Source organism: Polypterus senegalus, chromosome 13 (assembly GCF_016835505.1).
Source record: "Polypterus senegalus isolate Bchr_013 chromosome 13, ASM1683550v1, whole genome shotgun sequence".
Classification (NCBI taxonomy): Eukaryota; Metazoa; Chordata; class Cladistia; order Polypteriformes; family Polypteridae; genus Polypterus; species Polypterus senegalus.
Genome location: NC_053166.1, coordinates 103,885,774 through 103,913,210, shown reverse-complemented (window position 1 = coordinate 103,913,210; position 27,437 = coordinate 103,885,774). Strand labels below are relative to the sequence as shown.

General features: G+C 39.8%; 1 protein-coding gene across 3 annotated transcripts in view; it reads right to left on the bottom strand.

Moving 5' to 3' along the window:
• The window catches only part of ppfia3 (PTPRF interacting protein alpha 3), a 403,490-nt gene extending 378,682 nt beyond the window's left edge, over nucleotides 1-24,808 (bottom strand). For all 3 annotated transcript variants that reach the window (XM_039776518.1, XM_039776521.1, XM_039776519.1), the window contains exon 1: nucleotides 24,437-24,808. The gene's annotated coding sequence lies outside the window, so the exon portion shown is untranslated. The remainder of the gene's footprint in view (nucleotides 1-24,436) is intronic.
• Nucleotides 24,809-27,437: the final 2,629 nt, after the last annotated feature.

Genomic DNA, 27,437 nt, shown 5'->3' with positions numbered 1-27,437 from the left:
ATGTATATATATATATATATATGTATGTATATATGTGTGTGTGTATATATCTTCTTTAACACACTAATTCTATCCTGCAAAGCGCAGGTATTTTGCTAGTAATCTATATTCTTCACTGGGAGTGTCGTGAAGGATAGAATAATTAAACATGTACTACGAAGATATTTCAATGTTCCTTAAACGTTTTGAAGAATCGGCACTCTAAGCTTAAAGATGGCTTAACTTCTATTACAGAGCTGATTGTGTGTTACTTGGAGAAAGAAAAGCAAGCACTGCAGTGGCGGCTACGCCAATATATATTGAATATAAAACAGAAAGAGAAAATAACAACACAGCTAAAAACGCAGCGGCAAATTTTGGCAAAAGTTAAACGCTTGTGTCATGAGCACGAGGCGGCTATGCAGTGTCCGCAACGGACGTGGCCATCCACCGTGCATAAGATGCCATATTGACATTGGCGGTCGAAGGAGCCACCGATTCTTCCTCTGCCCAGGGCCTCCACAAGCCTAGAGCTGACACTGAGTACTGCTGCAATAAATTATTTAATCGAAAGTCACACATAATCACTGCGCGTAAAAACCAAGTTTAATAACGTGCTTTAACTCCTATCACCATGAAAGTGATATCACGTATACATCTCAGTATTTTAGTTATTCAGAGAGCTGTAATATAATGAATGTAATGGATTCTGTGTCCAGTTGGAGGAAGAAACCCAGTTTAAGAAGCAAGTAGTGATTCACACACATGGCGCACATAGAAGATCACATACAAAACAAAGCATTTAACATGCTACTTTAATTACGATGTGATTTGAGAAACTGGTTAATTAACCGTTTTTTAAATGAAGTTTATGATGTTCTACTTTAATGACAAAGTAAACTGCGTGATTAAAGTGGAAATTTCGAGATTGAAGTTGACATTTCATGCTTTTTCCCCACTGTGTGCCTTTTTTTTCTCTGTACCCTAATAAGCTTTCATATGACACTCAGACAGTGGGCTACAACTCGCCTTTTCACGGCGACTTTGATATGTGACTTCTTATTTTTGTGAACGTGAGCTTTCAATTTTCTCCAACACAATATGTCACTCGATCAACTTCCTTTTGTTGATTATACCACGGTTTATTTGAACAAATAGTATGTTTTTCCTTTGCCTCCACTTGGTATTCGCTGAAATTCTTATATTTTCCCCCATGCTTTTCCCATTGTCTTTTCACAGAAGGCTGAGCTTAAGAGTGATTTATATTCATTTGCATATTCAAAGAGGCGTAATTCTGGGAGGAGTTGGGGCGTTACATAAAGCGCATGCACGAGCGTTACTTTTCACGCTGATCGGGATTTATGTAGTGGAAGTTGGAGCACGCACAGATTCCTGCATCTGGATTTTTCTGTGCGTAAGCACATTTCGGCTTTTGTGCTTATGCCATGTTATAGTGCGAGTTCTACTCACGGCGTTATACATGAGGCCCCAGGTCTTACCTTATTACTGCGTATCTTGGGCGGAGCAATTGCGTCTAAAACCGTTTTACAGGAGGAATTAAATTGTACGACAGAATCATCGATATCATTATTTTGGTCATGCATATAAAGACTAGAGAAAATGGTTTTAAAATCAGATATAATGGAAGAATTTAAAAAGCGCGAGCAGCGTGGTGGACAGCTATTAGTCGGGAGATCAACAGTAATATGCAGATCCATCATTACAGAAAAGTGATCAGTGAAAGAAACATCACATAAATCAATACTATTCACTGAAATATCACGTGTAAGAACGAGATTAAGGGTGTGACTGAGAGAGTGAGTTGGCGTATTAATATGCTGTATAAAATAAAATGAGTCCAATAGTGATAAAAGTCTTTGACCAAAGGTTGATTGACAACAAACATGAATGTTGAAATCACCAACAATAAATATTTTGTCATGGGAGAGGGTGATATTAGCCAGGAGATCAGAGAATTCATAAATGAAACTGTCATTAATTACAGGAGGTCTATAAACCATGGCAAACAACAAAGAAGGGGAGCTGCACACTTTGAAAAGTTGAAGTTCAAAGCTGCTAAACGGACCCCTTGTAAGGCTGCGACACAAGAACATACTTTTAAAAATAGTGGCAATGCCCTCCCCACGACAAGTCAAACGAGGAGAGTTTAAAAATCAATAACCTGATGGAACCAAGTCAGTAAAACATGAAACGTCACCATTTAAAATCCAAGTCTCGGTGATGAAGAAGAAATCCAGATTATTTGATGTAATAATGTCTTGCAGACTAAAAGTTTTATTAGACACTGATCTCACGTTCAGGAGAGCAGCCTTGATAGAAGTAGAAGAGCTCGTTGCAGGATGAGCACGGGTGAGTGTGCGAAGATTAGCAGCGTTTACTGCCTGATAGCACACCGAGGAAAAGTGATGCTGTCTTGAAATAGAGAAATTAAATCCAGTGTCCAGCGCCCGTGATGGATTCCTGAGCAGGAAAAGTTGGGTCATAGACAACTCGCAGGCATTGGGAAACAAAGCTCTGGGACTTGAGTCGGTGTTGTTTAACAGCAATTCCGGCTCTTTTCCCATGACAGCTCATGCATTGATTGATTATCTGGGAGTGAAGTGGAGTTTTAGAGTGGAAATAATAGATCATTATTTGGAATACACGCATTTCACGTGTGTTCCGTTTCTACAGTAATCCGTGTAAACACAATTTAACTGGGTCGGGAACACTTAATATAAAGCATTTAATGTGCTACATTAATTAATGACGGGGTTTGAGAAAATCTAGTAAATTAAACATTCATTTTAAGATTTAGTTTAGTTTGCGACATTCTACTGACAAAATAAACTATTAGAATAAAGTGGAAATGTCGACTTTAATCTCGACATAATTGGCGACAATAAAGTGGAAATGTCGAGAATAAAGTCAACATGTCGACTTTAATCTCGTCATTTAGATTTTTTTTCTTCACTGTGTCCGTATTTTTTTTTTCACCGTGGCCCTAATACGCTTCCGTAATGTACACTGGCTCTTACAGACTGACGGGTGCGTTTGTGTCTCCGAGGGGCATTCAACTCACTATAGAGAGAGTATGCACCCCCAAGGTGGCGCGGGAGGAGATTCCAGACCAGACAGGTAGAAATAGGTGGGTCATGGTCACATGTAATACAGGACAGATACATACCTAAATTTGGAATTAATAGGAAACTAAAAAAAAATCCATGATGGATTAATAAAGATTTTAAAAAAGAAGTTGCAAAGCAAAAACTGCTTTATAAGGCATATAAGACTAGTGACTGCAAAGTGAATCATAGAGTGTATGAGAACATGAGGACAACCATTAAGAAGGATATAAAAGACAGTTGGAGAGGAATATAGCAGATAAGGCAAAAGAAGACCCTAAGAGATTCTTTCAGTATTTTAAAAGATGCAGACAGTGAAATAGCGGCTGCCCTAAACTTACATTTTTCTGAGGTGTTTACAAGTTAACAAGTGGATAACCTCCCAGAGGTAAACACAACTACTAAGGAGGTACCGAGGGATTTGGAAATTGTACAGAGAGAAGTTCTGCTCAGATTAAATAAGCTGAAATCAAACAAATCACCAGGACCAGATAATATTTATCCTTGTGTTCTTAAGGAGGCTAGTGAGTACATATATAAACCTTTGACACATTTTTCAGGAAGTCACTGCATACTAGAGAGATTCTGAAGGAATGGAAAATGGCAAATATCATCCCATTATATAAAAAGGGTGAAAGAGCAGATCCAAGCAACTATAGGCTAGTAAGCTTAACATGCATCACAGGAAAATTAATGGAAGGAATTATTAAGGACAAGATTATGCAACACACGGCAAGGACATGAGTTATTCTTAACAGTCAGCATGGTTCAGAAGAGGGAGGTCGTGTTTTACTAACATACTGGAATTCTATGAGGATATAATCAAAGTGGAGCATGTGATATTATTTATCTGGAATTTCAGAAAGCATTTGATAAGGTGCCACATGAGAGGTTGGGCATCAAATTAAAAGAAGTGGGAGTTCAGGGTGATGTTTTTAGATGGGTGCAGAATTGGCTCAGACACAGGAAGCAGAGGGTGATGGTGCGAGGAACCTCATCAGAATTGGCCAATGTTGAGAGTGGTGTTCCACAGGGGTCTGTGCCAGGGCTGCTGCTATTTTTAATATATTTAAATGTTACTTATATTCCTATCTAAATCAAGCTGGTTAAGTTTGCAGATGATACCAAGATAGGTGGATTAGCAGATAATTTGGAATCTGTTATATCATTACAGAAGGACTTGGATAGCATACAGAATTGGGTAGATTTCTGGCAAATGAAATTTAATGTCAGTAAATGTAAAGTATTACACATAAGAAGTAAAAATGTTAGGTTTGAATACACAACAGGCGGTCGGAAAATCAAGAGTACACCTTATGAGAAGGATTTAGGAGTCATAGTGGAATCTAAGCTATTGACTTCCCAACAGTATTCAGAAACCATTAATAAAGCTAACAGATGTACAGTTAAATAGCACGATGTGTGGAGTACAAGTCCAAGGTGGTTATGCTCAACCTTTATAATGCACTGGTGAGGCCTCATCTTGAGTACTGTGTGCAGTTTTTGTCTCCAGGCTACAAAAAGGACATAGCAGCGCTAGAAAAGGTCCTGAGAAGTGCGACTAGAGCTGAGCCTATACAGTTTAAACAAAAGAAGATTAAGAGGTGACATGATTGAAGTGTTTAAAATTATGAAGGGAATTAGTACAGTGGATTGAGACTGTTATTTTAAAATGAGTTCATCAAGAACACGGGGACACAGCTGGAAACTTGTTAAGGGTAAATTTCGCACAAACATTAGGAAGTTTTTCTTTACACAAAGAACCATAGACACTTGGAATAAGCTACCAAGTAGTGTGGTAGACAATAAGACGTTAGGGACTTTCAAAACTTGACTCGATGTTTTTTTGGAAGAAATAAGTGGATAGGACTGGCAAGCTTTGTTGGGCTGAATGGCCTGTTCTCATCTAAAGTGTTCTAATGTTCTAAAAGACAGGCCGAATGTCAAAGTAGGTGACATTGTAAACTGAAAGACAGCCAGGTGAGCAGAAATGAATGGCCTGTGGGATTTATTGTCAATACACTGCCTGTAAAAGTCACAAAGTAGGGAACTGCTAAAGTCTTTTTGGGACCAGTCCCAGATAGTTGCTCTTTCAGAAATACTTAATGTATGTTCCAAATAACCATTTTTTTAAATTGACCACGTTCATAGTGGTCTTTGCTGTTACCTGCTGGAGAATAATGGAAATAGCGGGCATTAACTAAACTGGATATGCATTCGTGAATACAGGTAGTCCCCAGGTTACAGACATCCGACCTACAACTTACCAACGAGTCCGCAGCAGCAACATATGCACCTCAGTAATTGCCGCTCCATCATCTTTGGCCTGGGGACACTGCAAGCGGTGGCTGGACGGAGGCTGGAGGGGGGCAATTTCGCTGCTTGCGCAGTGTAGTGTCCCTGGGGTGGCTCCCAGCGGTAACTGGTTTCACTGCCCGCCCAACGCACACGGCTGCCCCGTTCATTCTCGGTGGGCAGCTGGTAATGCTGTTAGCGGTGATCCGGTTGTGGCTGAATGTAGGCCATTGAGGGTGAATGGGCCGGTGGGGGGTAGCAATGTATTGTGCCTTGGATGGCTGCCTGTTGAATTGGGGTGGCGGTGGGCGATTCACTACCAGCCTTTGGCCGTACCATATTCGTTCTCGGTGGGCGGACGCTGCAGGCAGCATACTGTAATGGTGGTGACTGTGAGGTCGGCTGGTGATGAACCGCCCCTCGCTGCCCCATTCATTCTCAATAGCAAGCCTGCATGTACTGTTACGTACATAGCAGGAAGTTGTCTCTTGTCAGTAAATCAGACGGGTGCCTTCCTGCTGTGATAGTGTGTACAGTGCTACGCAGAAGAGCGCATCTAAACCTTTTGTCTTCACCCTTCAAGAATGTCTGTGAAACACAAATATGATGCAAGTGCTGGTGATACAGTAAAAAAGAGAAAAACCACCACCATTGAAAATAAAGTAGAAATAATATAAAGGTCAGAGAGAGGTGAAACTCCATCATTCATTGGCAGAGCACTTGGTTACAGTTGGTCAACAATAGCATTTATTAAAATAATGTACCTGTTCCGACTTACAGTGCATCTGGGAAGTATTGACAGCGCATCACTTTTTCCACATTTTGTTATGTTACAGCCCTATTCCAAAATGGATTAAATTCATTTTTTCCTCAGAATTCTACACACAACATCCCATAATGACAACCTGAAAAAAGTTTACTTGAGATTTTTGCAAATTTATTAAAAATAAAAAAAATTGAGAAAGCACATGTACATAAGTATTCACAGCCTTTGCCATGAAGCTCAAAATTGAGCTCAGGTGCATCCTGTTTCCACTGATCATCCTTGAGATGTTTAATTGGAGTCCACCTGTGGTAAATTCAGTTGATTGAACATGATTTGGAAAGGCACACACCTGTCTATATAAGGTCAAAAAGTTGACAGTTCATGTCAGAGCACAAACCAAGCATGAAATCAAAGGAATTGTCTGTAGACCTCCAAGATAGGATTGTCTCGAGGCACAAATCTGGGGAAGGTTACAGAAAACTTTCTGCTGCTTTGATGGTCCCAATGAGCACAGTGGCCTCCATCATCCGTAAGTGGAAGAAGTTCGAAACCACCAGGATTCTTCCTAGAGCTGGCCAGCCATCTAAACTGATGAACCTTTGTGCTGCGTTTGTGCTGTGTTATTTTCTCTTTCTGTTTTATATTCAATATATATTGGCGTAGCCGCCACTGCAGTCCTTGCTTTTCTTTCCCCAAATACCCAATCACCACACAATCAGCTCTGTAATAGAAGTTAAGCCATCTGTAAGCTTAGTGCACTGATTCTTCAAAACGTTTAAGGAACATTGAAATATCTTCATAGTACATGTTTAATTATTCTATCCTTCACGACACTCCCAGTGAAGAATATAGATTATTTAAATGAAGTTAAAGTTTTATCTGTATAATATAATAAACATATTTTCCTGCATTTCACCTTAAAAATGATATCGTCATCGTATGTAAATACGCGCTTTATAAAGTGGCTCAGGTTGTGCGATATTATAACTGTAGTTCAAGTTTACAGTGGGGTGATTGTACTTATAAGTACAAACAGTTCAGCAAGGTGCAATTGATTAAGTGCATTTAAAGTTCTTGGGATGAAACTGTTTCTGAACCGTGAGGTCCGTACAGGAAAGGCTTTGAAACGTTTTGTCGTGGCTGAGACAGCTTGTCCTTGAAGCTGTATACCAATAATTCTCTTTCCGATCAGCTGCTGCTGTGATTCACACTCAGATACAGTGATATAAATACTCCGAGTGGTGCAGTGAGAGTAATATGGAAAAAGATGATCCACTGTGGTAACTCCTAACGGGAGGAGCTGAAAGAAGAAGAAGAAGAAGAAGGTGTAGTGAGAGTAACAACGCTAAAGCAGTTATGGTATTTGGAATACTATGGCTATTCCCTGGATCATTATATTGTTACAAGTTAATTACAATCAGATGTGTTACACTAATAAACAATAAATAAGGTGTAAACACACAGGAACAGTGGCATTGCTTTGACGCTGGGTGCCGCCAGTCTGAAAAAACGAGCGGAGAACTTGCGTACGACAAGGTATGAGGTACCGTGGAAAAGTGCGTGGCTTTACGCCAAGTGTAGGTTTTATACATCGCGATTTGAACGTGGAGAAGTTCTTACGCAACATTTCTGTGCATACGCACCGTTTATACATGAAGCCCCAGGACTCTAAACAAATCCAAATTATGTGATATCATCTACTATTAAATCGTGCTCCATACTTGTATCATTTTTATTTTTATACTATATTGAGGATTTGTTCTGTTCTGTGTATTGTATTGTATTGACCCCCTTTTTTTGACACCCACTGCACGCCCAACCTACCTCAGAAGGAGTCTCTTTTTGAACTGCCTTTCCCAAGGTTTCATCCATTTTTTCCCTTCTAGGGGTTTTTTGGGAGTTTTCCTTGTCTTTTTAGAGAGTAAATGCTGGGGGGCTGTCAAGAGGCAGGGTCTGTTAAAGCCCATTGCGGCACTTCTTGTGTGATTTTGGGCTTTCCAAAAATAAACTGTATTGTTTTGTATTGTATATCCAGCAACCTTGAGGGGATCCCTCAAAGTCTCAGGATGTCCCATAGAGCAACCTGATCAACTGAGTCAATTACTTAATGAAAATTGACAAAGGCAACAAAAAAACTCTGCAGATATTCGCATTTGGGCTCCATGAGAACCGTCAGTGCCAGGATGCAGTCGATGGTAGGCTTCTTAGGCATAAACCAAGACTGCTCTGTTCGCTGGTAGTTGAGCAAGTGATCACAGATCCTATGGAGGATGACCCTAGCAAGGACCTTACCTGGCACTGACAGCAGTGTTTTCCCCCAGCAGCTGTATCCAGGCGATCATTCTTCCCTTTCCAGATAGGGATGAAAAGTCCCATTTTCTAGTCAGTTAGGATGATGCCAGTCTCCCAAAAGGAAGCAAAGATTGCTTGGAATGCCAAGAGGACAGCCTTACCTCCAGCCTGGAGAAATTCACCCTGGATACCACAGAACCCTGCAGCCTTCTCCACCCTAAGCTGTTTGACCACCTATGCAATCTCAATGAGATTGGGTGGTTCACAGCAAATTGTAGGATCAGCCTCAAGAACCGTGGACCTAGAGATATCCAACATCCTAGCCAGAGGATCAGCTTTAAACAGCTGCTCAAAGTAGCCTGCCCAGAGGGTCACAACTGCAGTGTGATCCATAACGACCATTCCATCACCTGCCCTGTGTGCAAGTCTCCAAGGAACAGATTTGGAGTTGTGCGTAATGCTTTGATTCCTCTGTAAGCAGGATGTATGTCACTAGACCATAGATGGTGTGTCTCTTGCTCCCAGATTCCTCTAACAAATGCCTCTTTATCTGCCCTCAGTGCCCTCACAGCTGTCCTTCTCATTTCCCGGCACAGACCGGAATTGCCATCGAGTCATGCACTGTGACTCCTCTTGATGATATCCAGAGTAACCCATGCCTTCTGGGAACACCGGTAACACCAACACAACCCTCAACAAACTTTAGGGTCTTGTCACGGAAGGTCTCCCACATCACATTAGGATCAGCAGTCGCACCCAGAGGAGTGTCACCTTGCAGGCACCCATCAAGCACTGAGTGAAGTTGTGAATAAAATGACTCCCTCACCAAAAAATCACTCACTGCGGTAGGAGCATACAGTGAGACAACAGACAAGGCACACACAGAGTTCCATAATCTGAGTCTCATAATACGCTCATTGAAAGACTGCCATCATCAGAATAAGCCGATCTGCTACAGCAACAGCTACTCTGAGTATGACAGCCAACAGATCGACCAGACCAATAAAAGGTGTACCCACCTACAGAGACCTGGCCAGTCCCATGTCTGCACACCTCAGAGAGTGCTACCACTGAAATGTGGAGTTTATACAGCTCGTCCTACAGCAGAGGAAAATGATCATCATACCTGAGAGACAAGACGTTCCATCTGCCTAGCCAGAAGGGCAACCTCAAATTGGGACCTAAGTGCTGCCGTGCCAGTTCACACCAGCTCTAATCTCTGACAGGCCAGACACCATTGGCTCTCTGATGGTTTTGACTCTTCCGGAGATGGGGCTCCTGAAGGATTTCCCCCACCCCCTTTATAATGTGAGCAGCCTTCCTGTGGGTGGCTGCAGCAGAGATTTTCCCTCAGAGAGCAGAGAGGAGTCATTTCTGTGATCTTAGAGCTATGTGAAATTTTTTTACAGTGAATGGCTGGATTGCCAATCCTGCCACAAACCTCCATAATTTCTCAGCAAGTATGAGGGCCGCTTGCAGGGCTGGATGCAGTTTAATGTCATACCCAGGATAAAGACTACACCACAAAATGAAATCTAACCTAGTACTTTCAGGAGCTGTGGACAAAATAATGACGTAATCACTAGAGCCATGATGCTAAAACACAGATCCAGTTTGAGAAATGGAATAGTATGCATTGTTAACCAGAAAACCAGGTACCGAGAGCACAAAACTAAGGCTGTTTAGTATTTCAAACTGAAATCTCAGACAAATGACTTGAGAATTGCTCTGGGATTAATAGCAGAGCCTTTGTGACATGGTATGTAATGCTTCCTGGGAGACAGCCCTTAGCAACAGTACATTGCCTTGTACTAACCTACTAACAAAATAATGAAGCTACAGAAAAGTGATGTGAAATGCTAAAAATAAGACAACACAAACATATATATTTTTCTTAAACTAAATTATTTATATCAAATTTATGTAAACTTCTGTTACAACAAATATCGTTACAACTAAATTTTCATTACAATGAAGTGCCCAAAAGACATTGAAATGCCTGAATGAATCATCCACAGAGCAGTCAAGAGAATGAATCATCCACAGAACAGTTGATTCAATGGTTGCATTCGAACTTTCCTCATACTGTTTTTTTGCTGTGTTTGTTTTCTATAGTTTTCAGTGATACCTTTTGCTTATTGCTCATCAACATTTGTAAAACATCCATTGGAATTAAACTCATCATCACCCTCCTATAGAAATGGCAGACACAAAAAAATGACAACAGTTCAAGTTAGAAAAAAAAACTTGAAATTTTTGTGGCTGTCGATTCCAGCAAAAAGAAAAAGATTTTGCCAGTGAATTCAGAATTTCACCATTGACACTGCCAACTTTCTTGAAAGACCGAGCAAAAATAGCAGTTTATGTGTTTCAGTGATGCTAGTTAAACTCCTCCTCGAACCTTAGGGACTTTCAAAACTCGACTTGATGTTTTCTTGGAGGAAACAAGTGGATAGGACTGGCGAGCTTTGTTGGGCTGAATGGCCTGTTCTCGTCTAGATTGTTCTAATTCTAACCGCCACCTTATTGTGCTGGAGGGGTTTGCATGTCCCAATGATCCTAGGATCCTTGGGTTTATGTCCCTGGTAGGGACACCCAAGGCAAACTGATCCTAGGTGAGGGATGAGACAAAGAGCAGTTCAACCAAACCTTCTATGAAGAACAAAAACCTTGGACAATGTTTTCCCTTGCCCGGACGCAGGTCACTAGGGCCCCCTTCTGGAGTCAGGCCTTGAGTTGGGGCTTGATGGTGAGCGCCTGGTGGCCGAGCCTGCACCCATGGGGCTCGGCTGGGCACAGCCCAAAGATGCAACATGGGTTCCCCTTCCCATGGGCTCACCACCTGTAGGAGGGGCCAAGGAGGTCGGGTGCAGTGTGAATTGGGTGATGGCCGAAGGCGGAGACTTTGGCGGTCTGATCCTCGGCTACAGAAACTGGCTCTTAGGACATGGAATGTCACCTCTCTGAAGGGGAAGGAGCCTGAGCTAGTGCGCTAGGTTGAGAGGTTCCGGCTAGATATAGTCGGGCTTACCTCGACGCACAGCTTGGACTCTGGAACCAATCTCCTTGAGAGGGGCTGGACTCTCTACCACTCTGGAGTTGCCCCCAGTGAGAGGTGCCGAGTGGGTGTGGGCATACTTATTTCTCCCAGACTTGGAACCTGTTCATTGGGGTTTACACCGGTGGATGAGAGGGTGGCCTCCTTCCGCTTTTGGGTGGGGGGACGGGTCCTGACTGTTGTTTGTGCGTATGCGCCGAATAACAGTTTGGAGTACCCACCTTTTTTGGAGTCCCTGGAGGGGGTGCTAGAGGGCATACCTTCTGGGGATTCCCTTGTACTGCTGGTAGACTTCAATGCTCACATGGGCAGTGACAGTGAAACCTAGAAGGGCATGATTGGGAGGAATGCCCCGATCTGAACCAGAGTGGTGTTTTGTTATTGGACTTCTGTGCATGTTATGGATTGTCCATAACAATCACCATGTTCAAGCATAGGGGTGTTCATATGTGCACTTGGCACTAGGACACCCTAGGCCTCAGTTCGATTATCGACTTTGTGGTTGTGTCGTCGGACTTGTGGCTAAATGTCTTGGACACTTGGATGAAGAGGGGGCGGAGCTGTCAACTGATCACCACCTGGTGGTGAGTTGGCTTCAATGGTGGGGGCGGAAGCCAGTCAGTCCTGGTAGGCCCAAACGTGTTATGAGGGTCTGCTGGGAACATGTGGCAGAGTCCCCTGTCAGAAGTAGCTCCAACTCCCACCTCCGGCAGAACTTCGACCACATCCCGAGGGAGGTGGGGGACATTGTGTCCGAATGGGCCATGTTCCATGCCTCTATTGTTGAGGCAGCTGACTGGAGCTATGGCCGTAAAGTGGTCGGTGCCTGTCGTGATGGCAATCCCCGAACCCGTTGGTGGACACCGGCGGTGAGGGATGCCGTCAAGCTGAAGAAGGAGTCCTACCGGACCCTTTTGTCCTGTGGGACTCTAGAGGCAGCTAATAGGTACCGGCAGGCCAAGTGGAATGCGGCTTCGGTGGTTACTGAGGCAAAAACTCGGGCGTGGGAGGAGTTTGGGGAGGTTATGGAGAACAACTTTCGGATGGCTTCGAGGAGATTCTGGTCCACCATCCAGCGTCTCAGGAGGAAGAAACAGTGCAGTGTCAACACCGTATGTGGTGGGGATGGTGCGTTGCTGACCTTAACTCGGGACGTTGTGAGTCAGTGGGGGGAGTACTTCCTCAATCCCACTAACATGCCTTCCAATGAGGAAGCAGAGCCTGGGGACTCAGAAGTGGGCTCCCCCATCTCAGGGACTGAGGTCACCGAGGTGGTCAAAAAACTCCTTGGTGGCAGGGCCCCGGGGGTGGATGAGATACGCCCAGAGTTCCTCAAGGCTCTGAATGTTGTAGGGCTGTCTTGGTTGACACATCTCTGCAACATTGCATGGACATTGAGGACAGTGCCTCTGGATTGGCAGACCGGGGTGGTGGTCCCCTTCTTTAAGAATGTTGGACTAGAGGGTGTGTTCCAACTACAGAGGGATCACACTCCTCAGCCTCCCTGGAAAAGTCTATTCGGGGGTTCTGGAGAGGACGGTCCATCAGATAGTCAAACCTCAGATTTAGGAGGAACAGTGTGGTTTTCATCCTGGTCGCAGAACAGTGGACCACCTCTACACCCTTTGCAGGGTCCTGGATGGTGCATTGGAGTTTGCCCAACCAGTCTACATGTGTTTTGTGGACTTGGAAAAGGCATTCAACCGTTCCCCTTGGGGAATCCTGTGGGGGGTGCTCCGGGAGTATGGGGTACTGGAACCCCTGATAAGGGCTGTTCGGTCCCTGTACAACCGATGTCAGAGCTTGGTCCGCATTGCCAGCAGCAAGTCGAACTCGTTTCCAGTGAGAGTTGGACTGCGCCAGGGCTGCCCTTTGTCACCGATTTCTAGGCGCAGCCAGGGTGTTGAAGGGGGTCCGGTTTGGTGGACTCAGGATTGGGTCACTGCTTTTTGCAGATGATGTTGTCCTGTTTGTTTCATCAGGTCGTGATCTTCAGCTCTCTCTGAAATGGTTTGCAGCTGAGTGTCAAGTGGCTGGGATGGAAATCAGCACCTCCAAATCCGAGACCATGGTCCTCAGCTGGAAAAGGGTGGAGTGCCCTCTCAGGGTTGGGAGCAAGATCCTGCCCCAAGTGGAGGAGTTCAAGTATCTTGGGGTCTTGTTCACTAGTGAGGTTAGGAATGGAGCGTGAGATTGACAGGCAGATTGGTGTGGCGTCCGCAGTGATGCGGGCTCTGCATTGGTCTGTCGTGGTGAAAAAGCTCTGAATTTACCAGTTGATCTACGTTCCAACCCTCACCTATGCTCATGAGCTATGGGTAGTGACCGAAAGAACAAGATCGCGAATACAAGCGGCTGAAATGAGTTTCCACCGCAGGGTGTCTGGGCTTTCCCTTAAAAATAGGGTGAGAAGCTCAGTCATCCAAAAGGGGCTCAGAGTAGAGCCGCTGCCCCTCTGCATCGAGAGGAGTCAGATGAGGTGGCTCGGGCATCTGAGCAGGATGCCTCCTGGATGCCTTCCTTGCGAGGTGTTCCAGGCATGTCCAACCAGGAGGAGGCCCCTGGGAAGACCCAGGACACGCTGGAGGGACTATGTTTCCCGGCTGGCTTGGGAACGCCTCGGGATTCTCCCTGAAGAGCTAGAAGAAGTGGCTGGGGAGAGGGAAGTCTGAGCATCCCAGCTCAAGCTGCTGTCCCCGCGACCCAACCTCAGATAAGTGGAAGAAGATGGATGGATGGATGGATGGATGGATAGTTAAAGAAACATTACTATTAGTGGGCCACTCATTCAAGAAAAAGCAAAGTTTCTGTCTATCTCCTTGGGCCACGAAGATTTTACTTCCAGCTGGGGTTGGCTAATTCACTTTCAGGATAATTTTGGAATTGCAGCAAAGCAATGTGTGGAGAAGAATCTACAGTTCCAATTGAAAAAGCAAATGAATGCGGTGCAGGTGCTACGGTGGGCTGACACCCTGCCCGGGGTTTGTTTCCTGCCTTGCGCCCTGTGTTGGCTGGGATTGGCTCCAGCAGTCCCCTGTGACCCTGTAGTTAGGATAAAGCGGGTTGGATAACGGATGGATGGATGGATGCTGTGCATGTGAATTCAAGAAAATCATTACAGTTTATAAGCCTGAAGACATCTACAATGCTGATGAGACTGGAATCTTCTACCAGCTGCTACCGCATCGCACTTTAGCGCTCAAAGGTTATCCATGCTGAGGAGGAAAAAAATCTAAATAAAGGTTGACACCTCTACTTGGCTTCAATTCAACTGGAAGCCACAAAGCTATTCCTCTCATAATTGGCAAATCAACCAATTATCATTGTTTTAAGCGTATTACATTCCTTCCCTGCGAGTATAAAGCAAACCAGTGAGCTTGGATGACTCGAGATATTTTGGGAAGAAGAAAAGGAAGATTCTGCTTCTGATTGATAACAGTGCTGCCTACAGTATGCTTCCATATCTAGATAATGTTCACATTGAGCTCCTCCCACCCAATTGCATGGCAGTGCTTCAGCCATTGGATTTGGGCATCATTCGCACCCTGAAAGTGTATTATTGCAAGGAAATGCTGAGAAAAATTCTTGTCAGCATAACTTGTAGACAGGACGAGATGAAAATTAACATGAAAGAAGCTATTGAAATGATTGCAAATGCCTGGACGCAAGTTAAAGAAAACCTATAGCGACAAACATAGAATCTCATTACTATGAAATTTTCATTACAACATTTTAGGTCTCTGCCACTTTGTTGTAATGGAATTTGACCTGTATATATATATTGTCACACACACATGATTAGGGGACAACTAAAGGGCCTGAATCGATGTAATTCCATGCCGGACCGGGGGTGGCGAAATGCACTGATTCTCCCTCTGAATTCTTTGCAGACAATTCTCGGGAAATCCCACACGGTTCTGGGGCAACCAGTGATGTCACTTCTGGTTCAGGTCCTGATGACATCACATCCTCTGTGAGCATTTAAAAGCCGCCATCTTAAGACAATTGTCAGTTCTGTTTTAGAGTCAATCATGTGAACATGTCTGTCCTATTTAATCAATATTGCAGCCGGGAAATATTATATAGGTGGCCTCCTAAACCTTCCCAATGTCTCTCGGTCATTCTTGTTACTATATATATATATATATATATATATATATATATATATATATATATGGTTATATTCCTTGATGATTAAACTTTCAAAATATTCAAAAACATAAAGCAGCATAAATTACCAACAATAAGTACCAGATCTTAAAAATTCCAAGAACCTGACAGAGTGAGCCTATAAACAATTACTTGTGTCCTCAGGAGAAAAAAAAGAATGAACCAAGTATAAGAGCATCATGTACCTTTTGAGAGAAACTCTAAAAGAGTAGATCTGTATTGCAACCAATTGCAAATATATAGTATAATTTGACCACAGTATGCTGTTATTTCAAATATAGGTAAAAATAAACAAATTCATAAATAAATAAATACAGAAAGTAAGAAAGAAAGAAAGAAAGAACCTAAGCATTACAGAAGATATGACAGTTAAGTTAACTAATTGAGAAAAATGACTTCAAAATAAGCGTTGAATCACAGAATAAACTAACAATCCATTTATGAGGTCTTTTCAAAATATCTTCAATCATTTTAAGTTTCCTTGCTTTGTTGTTTCTGTTTCAGAATTTTTTTTAACTTGATGCATATGTCTAACTCCCCATGAATACATATTCCTTTTTCCGGCTGGGTTTGACTTGACAAAGAAGAGGAGATGTAGAAGGAATATTACTGGTAAATGTAACACAGTAGAAATCCCTGGACAGTGTGAGGAAAATATGACTCTCTGTTCAGTCATTAGCCACCAGAGAGTGGTGCATTGCCATAATACAATAGGTATATATAACACTAAACACCCAATGGCATTTTATACTGCTCTCATTTCTCTGGATGATGAAGAAAATGATAGACCAGATTGTCCTGCATATGTCATAATTTTAGATAATGCAATTTTCCTTTAAGTGGTTCAGATTCAGCTCATAGGAATGAAAATCGAAAATTAGATCTCCTTAATAGCTTTGTGGTGTCTCCTCAATAACACTGAGATAAGAAAGAAATAAAATGCCTTTGTCTCATGCTTCTCAGATTTTTCTCCTGAGAAACAATACTCTGGTAGTCTCACAAGGGTCTACTCTTAAATTTCAGCAGAGATCTCAGCCAGTTCACACAATGGGCTCAGATTTTCCAAACATGCATTGTCTTGACATTTTTTGTAATTTCAAAGTATTTGCATTATGTACCCAGTAATATACAATGAAATGTATCGCCTGTAGTAAAAACCTTTTTTACTGTGATAACAAAACTGTTGTCCTTGCTTCTGAATAACACTTTTAGTTGCTCTAATTTATATTGTTGTTCTCCAGTTAGATCACACTCATTGGGGAAGAAAAGGCAAGAAGTGTGGTATAATGGTTAAGATTATGGGCTTCAAACTCTGTGGTTTGTAAGTTCAAATCCCACTACTAAAACCACTGTTTGGCCATGACCAAGTCTCTTCACCTGTCTGTGCTCCAATTAGCAAAATAAATATAACTAACCACAACTCAAATGTTGCAAGTCACAAGGTTAAAAACATCAGTCCAATAATAAATGAATATATGAAGTCTTGACATAGAATAAAACAAGACTAGAAAGTAACCTCACAAAATATAACATGTTTCAAAAAAACTCAGTTTACCTCACTTGTATCTCATATCTACTTTCTGTCTAAAGTTATTTCTCCTAAGGAATTTTAAGAGAAACATCTGTGACAAAGTTGATTCTTAAATGAAACATAAATGAGAATTTCTTTTAAGATTTGTAAGCCATCAAAGATCAATCTATGAAAAGTAAATCTATGGGATAACTTATTTCACAGGAACCAACATTTTATATCTGTACATCTTACTCCAAATTTCCCTATTATTCCATATTTTTCTCCCTACAGAAGATTTTATTATTACAAATGCTATAACCATGTCTTTCTGCAGATGACCATAGAGTAAGCATGTGGGAATTTTTACTAGTCCTGCCAAGTGCAGATATTCATTCCAGGGGATAGTTCCCTTGGTTCTTAAAAAGGGAGAACACTTACTGTAATTTTAATAAAATCTTCTAATCTGTTTGTGAGATGTGATAAAATTATGTTTGTTTTATTGTATTGCTAAATACAGTACAGTACAATATGACTTGCAATATTTTTCACTCTTTGTTTTTCATATACTGTATGTGATAAAATAATACAGTATACACAATAACATTATTGTCAAGTATTCTAAAAACTCTTCTTCTGATTATTACCCTAACATGCATAATATTTCTTGTATATACTAGCCATCAAGAAAATAGAGAAAGCACATTGTGAACGGTGCCTTAAGTTCATTATCTATGTAAATGGCGAGGAATGAGTTGAATTCATTGGCAGATTATGTGTACAATTTTGTAGCAAAGTGTATTCATAGTTTTCAGCACAATTTAATATTTTGATGCTGATTCCTTTAATTTTCAGAAAACAGTGAACAGAAATGTGTGCTAGAAAATCACTTTGATAAGAATGGACCATATTCCCCAAAAGCACATAATGCAGGTGAAACAAGTCTTCCAAGTCTCAGTGTAAAAACTAGTGAAAAAGAGAAAGAACTGTGATACTAGTTAGTGCAAGTTATTACAAATCTGTATTGTATGTTTTAGTACAGACCGTAGGTTCATGCATCACTCTACCTGTTTTTTGGACATGCTGTAATTTTTATTATTTAAACTTCATACATTCTCTGATAAAGTCATTGTGTTTGTGTTTAGAAAATCTTTGAACTTAACACTAGTGAAACTCCAAATAATAGATCTGTGTTGATGAGGCTGGGTTTAACCTGATAAAGTGGAGGAAACATTTGAAAAATACAAATGGGCAATTTTGCAAGTCCCAGGCCAGCATGACAGAAATCTTATAACTTGTAGGACAATTGACAAGCATGTCACTATCACCATCATTCAATCATTGGTCCTTATAAGACAGCCAACCTCTTTACTTTTAACAAATATCTATGGTACATTGTGTCCAGAGCAGCTAATATATTTAGCAGTTTGTGTCAAAGTACATTTTTGTCGTGCTGCCTTGGTCAGCTACTGGTTACGTTATAACCCCTGGAACTTCAATGTTGTTTTTGTCCCATTTTCCCCATTCCTAAACCTTTTCAAGAATTTTTTAGCACCATGGCACTGGAAGATTTTTGACAGAAGCCTTAATGAGAAGGTCAAACTTGCTCTGCCATTTGGCCAAGGAAAACATTGCCTGAAATACTGAAAAATCTGGAATATCAAACTGTTGCTGCTAGTTAATGAGCACACTGGTATTTATTGGGTCCACTGTAGGGTTTTTCAGATATGTTTTTGTTGCAGTTTTTGGGCAAAAAGTTATAATTAGCTAAACATCTATTTTTACTCAGAAAAATTAATCCACATAAAAGCATGTTTTTATCAGTAAGGTTTGTGCCTAATTAAATGTTCAAGATACAACTACATGTGAAATGTGTCTAAAACAAGTGAATTGCTCACATGGAATATTCTTTCAAATTTGTGAATAGTATTTATTAATTTCAGTGGGTTCACCGTAAATAGTATTTGCCATTTTCATTGGGTACACTCTATAATTGAGAAAAACTAACATTTATGTAAAATGTGAAACAAAGAACTCTCGAGCACTCACATTACATATTTATATAAACAGAAAAATAAACATTTAAAATTATCATCTACCAATAATTATATAAATATTAATTAAAAGGAGACCATAATATTAATGACTGCACAAGTCTAGCATTTGGATTTTATGACTTTTAGTCTTTTTCCCAATTTAGGGCCTGTGCAGGCTAACAGTTGAGTTCAGGGCTAGGTTACCTTGGGTGCTAAGGCCTGCTGTTTTGGTCCATACCTGTGCAGCAGTGCAGGTTTGGATTTTGTTTTTTGAAGGCCTTTACCCGTTTTTAATATTTATTTGTTGCAAAATCACAGAAAGCTAACATGTAAAACATAAAAACAAAATGTCTTCACTTCTTAACTATTTAGTCCTTTTCCTATTTTATTTCTTCCATTACATTTCCATCACAGAAATTTTCATTATACAGTGACATGACTAAACCTCTCCTTATGGCATTGATCACAAGGCAGGAATTTATCTTAATGAACCCTTCTTAATAAAGTTCAGGTAAATGGACTAGAGCCTATCCAGTAGATTTGTGAAAAAGCTGGGAGCTAACCCAAAAAAAAATATCAGCCTTTAGACAGGGCAAATTCTTTCACACACTGTCACAAAGTAATAAAAGCCCAAATTAATGTCACTAATCAACCTAACTTGTAAATTTTAGATATATGGCAGGAAACTCTAGTAGCTTGGGAAAACCATGCCAAAAATTAGAGAATATGTAGCATATGTAAACTGAGATTTGAATTCAGGTTCTTGAAACCACGTTGAAGTGGTGTGAAGCAAATGACTGATGTACATATCTCCTTCAAGTTCTAGTTATTATGGTCAAAACAGAGCTCATATAAATATTTGTGAGATCTCTATAAATGTAAATATTTAGCTTAATCTGATGTAAAACCAAATACTGTAGATAAATTTACAAGAAAGGAATATAGTTGTCTGTTCACTGTTCTGTAGTTGACAGCACATGAAAAACAGAAAACCTACCATGAAGACTAAGGAACAGTTTGATAGATTCTCTATAGGTAGAGTTGTAATGAGTGGTTGAAAATGTAAAGCAGTGTTGAAAATCAATAGGTTTCATTCCATTATAAGTAAATTGAAATACTTCCTCATCCACCTAAATTCAGAAATGGGTTGGGAAGGACTTTGATCAGAGTATTGAGTAATAACCACGTGCACACTCTGGCAGAATTAAAAAAAAAATTAGATGAGAAAAACTTTTCAGGGGGAAATACTGTACCTCCATAGCATGTCACAATGGACAGCACAACTGGACATCTAGCCCAATAATACGTGGTTTCTCACAATGTAAAAGTAAAACAAGGTGAATGATCTTGAGTAGACCAGAGAAATCTTTAATTAAAAGAAAATCAGTACAAAAACATAGCTGAAATTAAACACTGAAATTGATAGCGTCAGAGTAAATTGATGATTAAAATGGTGGGAAAATCTTCACATCTAGATGGAAAAAGTTTATACGTAATAAAAAAGAAAATATCAAATGCTATATTCTGGTAAAGGTGTTTTTAAAAATGCATTGGCCCTGGAAGGAATACAAACAGAATTAAGAAATTGTTTTTATAAAATACTAGGTGGCTCTGCCCCCTGCTCGCTTTGCTCGCCTGCCCCTGGGTTTGGTTTACTGGATATACAGTTTTAAAGAGATTGTAGTACTAGGGTGTTGCACCATGTTAGCCATTATGAATGTAGTGAAAAGTCAAGCAAAATTACACCTTTTATTGGCTAACTCAAAAGATTACAATATGCAAGCTTTCGAGGCAACTCAGGCCCCTTCTTCAGGAAAGATTTTATCGAAAGCTTAAATATTGTAATCTTTTTATTTAGCCAATAAAAGGTGTCATTTTACTTGACTTATCACTAAAGACATTGTAAGAATTCCCATGAAAATAACATATGCATTATTTTCACTTTTACTTTAAAACTTTTGTAAAAAGAATACTGTACTTGCCTTTATTTCCAGCCCCAGACGTGGTTAAATCTCTTTCTTGCAGGACGTATAACGCTACTCGTGTTGTGAAGGGGCAGGGCAGCTGAACGCACGCTAAGGAGATGCGGTTGTATCATCTGCTGGCTTTGTTACTGCTGGTGAGCTGTGTATTCTGCTTGTTGCACTGCGCGTCGATCATTTAAAAGCATGTACAGCAGCTGTCCTTTTGCCACTTTGCGTCTCTGCTGCTCATACTGTGAGGGAGGGGGGGTTTGTTGAACGCATGCAAAGGATAAGCGATCGGATCATCTGCTGGAATACTGCTGCTGGCAAGCCTCATGTTCTGCTTGTCATCATTTTAAGAGCCGAGAGCACATGAAGAGTGTCTGGCAAAAGCATTCCAACAACTGCTAGGTTAGATGTCTGTGAACTTGTTTTAAATGTTGTCTCACTGCCTTGTCTCGCATGAAATTAAAGGTCTCTTGTGGGACGTCAGATTGTGTTCCGAGAAGATCATGTCTTGTTTCCCTTCCAAGATTTTTTTTTATAATAGAGAGACTACAACACATAATTATCTTTTCTTCTTTTAAACTTTCTTAGCAGATGGCCTGTGGTGGAAAGACTAAAGTATAACTTAGTAAGGCCATTCACAAAAGATATGACACAGCAATTAATATATTGGAAATATGCAAAGATATTAATTAATATCAGGGTTGCAAGGGTCCAGGATACTTTCCAAAGGGTATTAAATACAAGGTAGAAACCAAAACCTGGAGGTCAGTCCATTACAGGACTCACTTACACACATACTCACATATAAAGCAATAATTCATAGTTGTCTTTAAAATAAAAGGTATATCTTTGGCATGTGGGAGGAAACCAGAGAAATGCCACATGTGCACATGGTAACTTGCAAACTCCAAAAAGAACTGACAAGGCCTGGAATCAAATCCAGGTTGCTGGAGTTGTGAGGCAGCAATGCTAAGCACTACACTACTGTACTGCTCACTTGAAAAAATTATACTATAACTTGAGGCTGTCTAAAGGTCCCTAAATCTACAAGGCTGTCTATAGGTCCCTAAATCTACACGAGCTAAGAGAATTATATGAAAGGGTCTGGATTTGAAATGTCACTAGACTCAAATTATAAGGAGATAATCTAATCAAACTTTACTCAGGTATGTTATTATTTTATACACTTGAAGATTAAATTTATCAATTTGACTGGTGTACTTCTAATTCTGAAATATCTGTAAATTACAGTTTAACATACCTGTCAGACAAAACTCACACTATCATGACTAGTTTGTCTGTCCTAGTTACATGTCAATAAAGTGCAATGAGAACAGATGTCATAACTGGACCTGACACTTACTGTATATAGAAGTAAACTATATCCCAAGTAGATACCCCACGAGATGCTCACTCTAAAATGTCAAGACTCCTTTGTAAGTGATTCACTGAGCAATGTAGCCTGAATGTTTAAATTTCCTGAGTGGAATGCCAAGTAAATGGCTACAATGTCCATATACCAAATAATATAATCAGACAGAAAGCAAATTCTAAATACATACTGCAATTAAAATAGGTCATGTAGCGGTCTGCATACTGAATATGAAAATATTTGAAAATTCAAATCAAGGTAATGTACTCACGGGCGCTCATTGATTAAAAACTATAATGACGAGGAAAGTTAAAATGTCAGCGCTACACTGTTGATCTCGGTCGGAATCCTTGTACATTTTGTAATAATGATAAAAAATTGGGATTTGTGTGGGCTAGCTGGGAGACGCGTTGTCATACTGCCTTGCTTTAATCACCGCGTGTAAAATCAGCGGGGACCAACGATCAAACGTTTAGATCCGCAGACTAGATCTAGAGCAGAAATAACGACACAAACGGATGGACATCCAGTGGGCAATTGTAGGATCAGGAATTTGAATACAAAAAATTAAACTCAGCATGAAATAACATAGGCTACGTCTCTTCACCGCAGCCTTCCTGAAACGACTGTAAACTGTATGCTTTCTGAGGAAGAAAGATCGAGAAGTATGGCATTTGGAATATAGAAAGATAAAAATGAATTACATAATGTGGCTGCCGTATGGCGTGATTCTTTAAAAACAGTAGACATATATTTAATCATTTCAATCATTGCAGCGCGACGGTCTTCTGATAAGAGTACGAATGCAGTCTTAAAAACTGCTGCCATTACAGACACAAAACATAGAACACAATAAATACATGGCTCTTTTTAAACCCAAGTATGTATAAAGTGGTAAATAATGAAAATGATACGTGCCATCGTCAACAAAACATAATGTCAGGTACTGGATGAATGTGAGCCTACACCCAAATGAGTGACACATTACTGTCATGGTTTTATAAACGTCGAGGCATAATATAATTCTTCCCTCTGGCCACATTTTTTAAACACTGGAATAGATGCATATATTAAGAAACATATCTATGCATTACCTACCAATACATTTTGCAGGTTGGTATTTCAGATGCAATTAGCGTGTGCGCGCTCGCATGATCGTCTAAATGCTCGTGTGTAAATTTTTTCTAAGCGTGCAATGGAAATGGGATACTAAGGTATCAGCAAGATCATCAAGATGAACATAAAGGTCGCACCAGCGTATACACATTTAAAAAGATGTTTGCAGGAATGGTTTAGTGTGTCACAAACAATCTCCAAGAAACACACACATACACATTTTATATGTTGCAAACTGTTACGTGTATGTGCAACGAAACATATGCGGCTGTTAGATCACGCGCAGTCGTCTACATTCAAGGCGATAAAACCATTATTAACACTACTCATATATAAGCATCCTTCAGCTCTAAAATACCCCCTCAGTTGCCGTACCTATTGTTTACAGGAGATTTTTGTTAATCAGCAGGCAGATTAAGAAATAAGGGCGACATAATATAAGCAATAAACTGCATTCACCTACCCTTTGCGAATACACCTTAAATAAAATCAAACATTTAAAAGCACTGTTTTAAAAATACACTCCTAGCTACATCATGAGAACGCCCACCTACTATAATTATATACATACATAGATATATACAGATATATTCATTTACGTAAACTTTACACACACACACACACAGATAGATAGATAGATAGATAGATAGATAGATAGATAGATAGATAGATAGATAGATAGATAGATAGATAGACTACCAGTGTAAATTGTATAGAAAATGATAAAAGCAGTACCACGCTTACCTTTACATTCGAAGACTAATTTCAAAATCATCGCAGTTTTGGCCGCATCTCTGCATATACATATACTTATACAAATGTACTAAATTGCGGTCATGTATTTCCACATATTTTTCAGATTTTTTTTTATCCCACATGCAAAACAGGTAGAAAAAAGATGCCCATCCAATTCTGTTTTGTGCTCCCCCCCTTCTTCTGCCCCCCTACGTGTGAAAACGGGAAACGATGAGGTGCAGCTCTTAAAGGAACATGTACATGCTTAATCTTCTTCCTCACTGAGAAAAACATATTCCATAATAACGAGTATTTTTCAGGAAAATATTTAAAATGATTATATTTCATAAGAAAGTGTTATTGTATACTTTCATCTTGTTCTTAAATAACGTTTCTAATGTTCCTGGTTTGTTTGTGTATCATATACATAGTTAGTGAATGTGTGAGTTGTTTCTGATTTTATATATATATATATATATATATATATATATATATATATATATATATATATATATATATATATATATATATGCGTGTGTGTATGTGTGATTAGGATGATTACAATCGTACAATTGACTACATCATCTCCTACATAGATAAACACATCGAACTGCACCTGGAAACATATTCGACTTATTTTTTTTCAATTTATATTCTATTTTAATTCTTTTAAAAACGTTCAAGTAAGACTAATCTTTAATATGTTAACCTGATATCACACAAAGTCTGTGATTACTGACTGACGGGCATGACGACCATTCATGTTTAAGGAAGGGGAGCGTGTCAATTGAACAAACGGGGCCTGAGTCTGAGGCGGGGCGTGGAACAGAGTCGAATTAGAATTTTCAGTTGGCCGATCGGAGAGAAGGTGGGGTTGTATTAAAGGGACGGAAGGGATGGGGGTGGGCCGCGTTCGAGATGATGTAATTTCTTTCAAAGGGTGATGTCATTTAAAGCGCTATAATTGTACACTTGTATTACATGGCATCTAAAAAAGGATTAAACATTAAGAAATGCGTAAATAAAAGAGACTAAGCTAGCGACGGTTCTAACTAACCCATTCACTAACCCAGGTATGAGACGCGGGTTTATTGATGTTACAAATAACAGAGAAGATAACTTGGCTCATGCTCATTCAAAAATGAGAACTAGGTCAATGCCGTGACGTCATCGCATATGAAAAGCATGTTATGAATAAAGAAATGACTAATGTTCATTTTAACAAGAATACAAATGAGAAATGAGTTGACATCAGTTCCATCAAACAAACTGAAATATAGATCGCGTAAAGAATATATAAATGTGTCATTATAAAATACAAACGCAACATTAAGTAAAAAACGACTCTCCTCTGCCCCCTTCTTGGTCAATTTATGTTAACGGTTATAATGAAAACATATATCTGTGAGAGAGACAGACGGAGAAGTGGAACAACGAAAATCCGGAGATATTAAAGAAACATCTAATTTCGCTAAGAGAAATGAGTTAGCGTGTTTATTAAAACAAGAAGGAATGTGTTGTAGCACGACGTCTGGCAAAAGATAAGTGAAGAGTGTATCGTAACGTAACCATTGCTGCTATTATAAGCACATAAACTATTATCAAAATTAACATGTGCCTCTTAAGAAAATAAAATAAATAAATAATGATTTCTTTGGGTATTATTTTAATAGTGCAGGTAAGCAAACAGTTGTATTTTTGGAAATGCAAAGCACTCTCTGCCACGTTACTGATATGCTAAATCCTTCCATATTCCTTCTGAAACAGCAAAGTGCAGTACAGGTTCTTGAAATTGCAACAGCCTATCGTGATGACTGACCATCTTCAAATATGAGGTCCAAGTCAGGAATCAATATGCTATGACAGTGTTTCCCAAACTCGGCCCTGGCGACCCATGTGGCTGCAGGTTTTTGTTCCAACCAGCATCTGTTTTTAGTTGAAATCCTGGGCTAATTCTGTGAACTGTTATTTCCCAAGTTCTGCGTTTAGGGAACAATGTAGAAATTAGAAAACTAAATTTGTTAATTAAAAAAAAATCTAAATAAATATTGAAATGTACCAAGCACTTATATGGGAATAATGTATTTTTTTCCTTTTAACAGTATTTTCATCTTGATTTTCATTCTGCTTTTCAAGGTGTTCTAATTGTTTAATTAATCAATTATTTACAAATTAGTGGGTCTGATGCTAAAGTAGCAGCCTTTGATTATTTAGTGGTGATTGCCTGCATCCCTCCTCTACTTGTTTTTAATTGTCAATAACAAGATTCAACAAATATTACTAAATGTCTTATAAATGTAAAAATCACGCTGCTGTGCTTTTATGAATGAAGAATAAGAGAAAAAAAAATACCAGTTAATTAAATTAGATCAGTGTTATCAGGTGTTCTCACTAATTAGGAATCTGGTTGGAACAAAAACCTGCAGTCACAGTGGGTACCCAGGACTTAGTTTAGGAAACACTGTGCTATGGGGTAGCAGTCAATCACTGGTACATTTAGAGCTGCCATTTTACACTTTCATCTTTAGAATATGGGGGAAAACTAGAGACACTGTAAAACATGCAGACTTCACTCAATAATGATAGGACACCTATTCAAATCCCGGTCTTTGGAGGCAGCATCACTAACCAACATGCATCAGAGTATTTCTATTTAATTTATGAAGAATAATTAATAATCATGTAGTACTATTAACCATATCATTTTCTATTCTCCTGTTCTTTGTAATAATATTTAATTAAACATAATGCTATAAACACACTTGCCTCTCCATTTAATCAATTAAAATATACAAATTGCCCAAACTTTTCATAAAATGAATAATACCAATAGTTACTATTTTGAGTCATAAAAAAGACTGCACAAAGTAGGAAACATATTATAAGTATAAATATTTAGTAACATATCAGTGGAAATTTGACAGATGTTCTCAGGCATTCAGCACTGAGTATTTGGTGGCACCAAGTGCTAGCTTTGTGCCAATGATATACCTGGTTAATAGAGATTTCA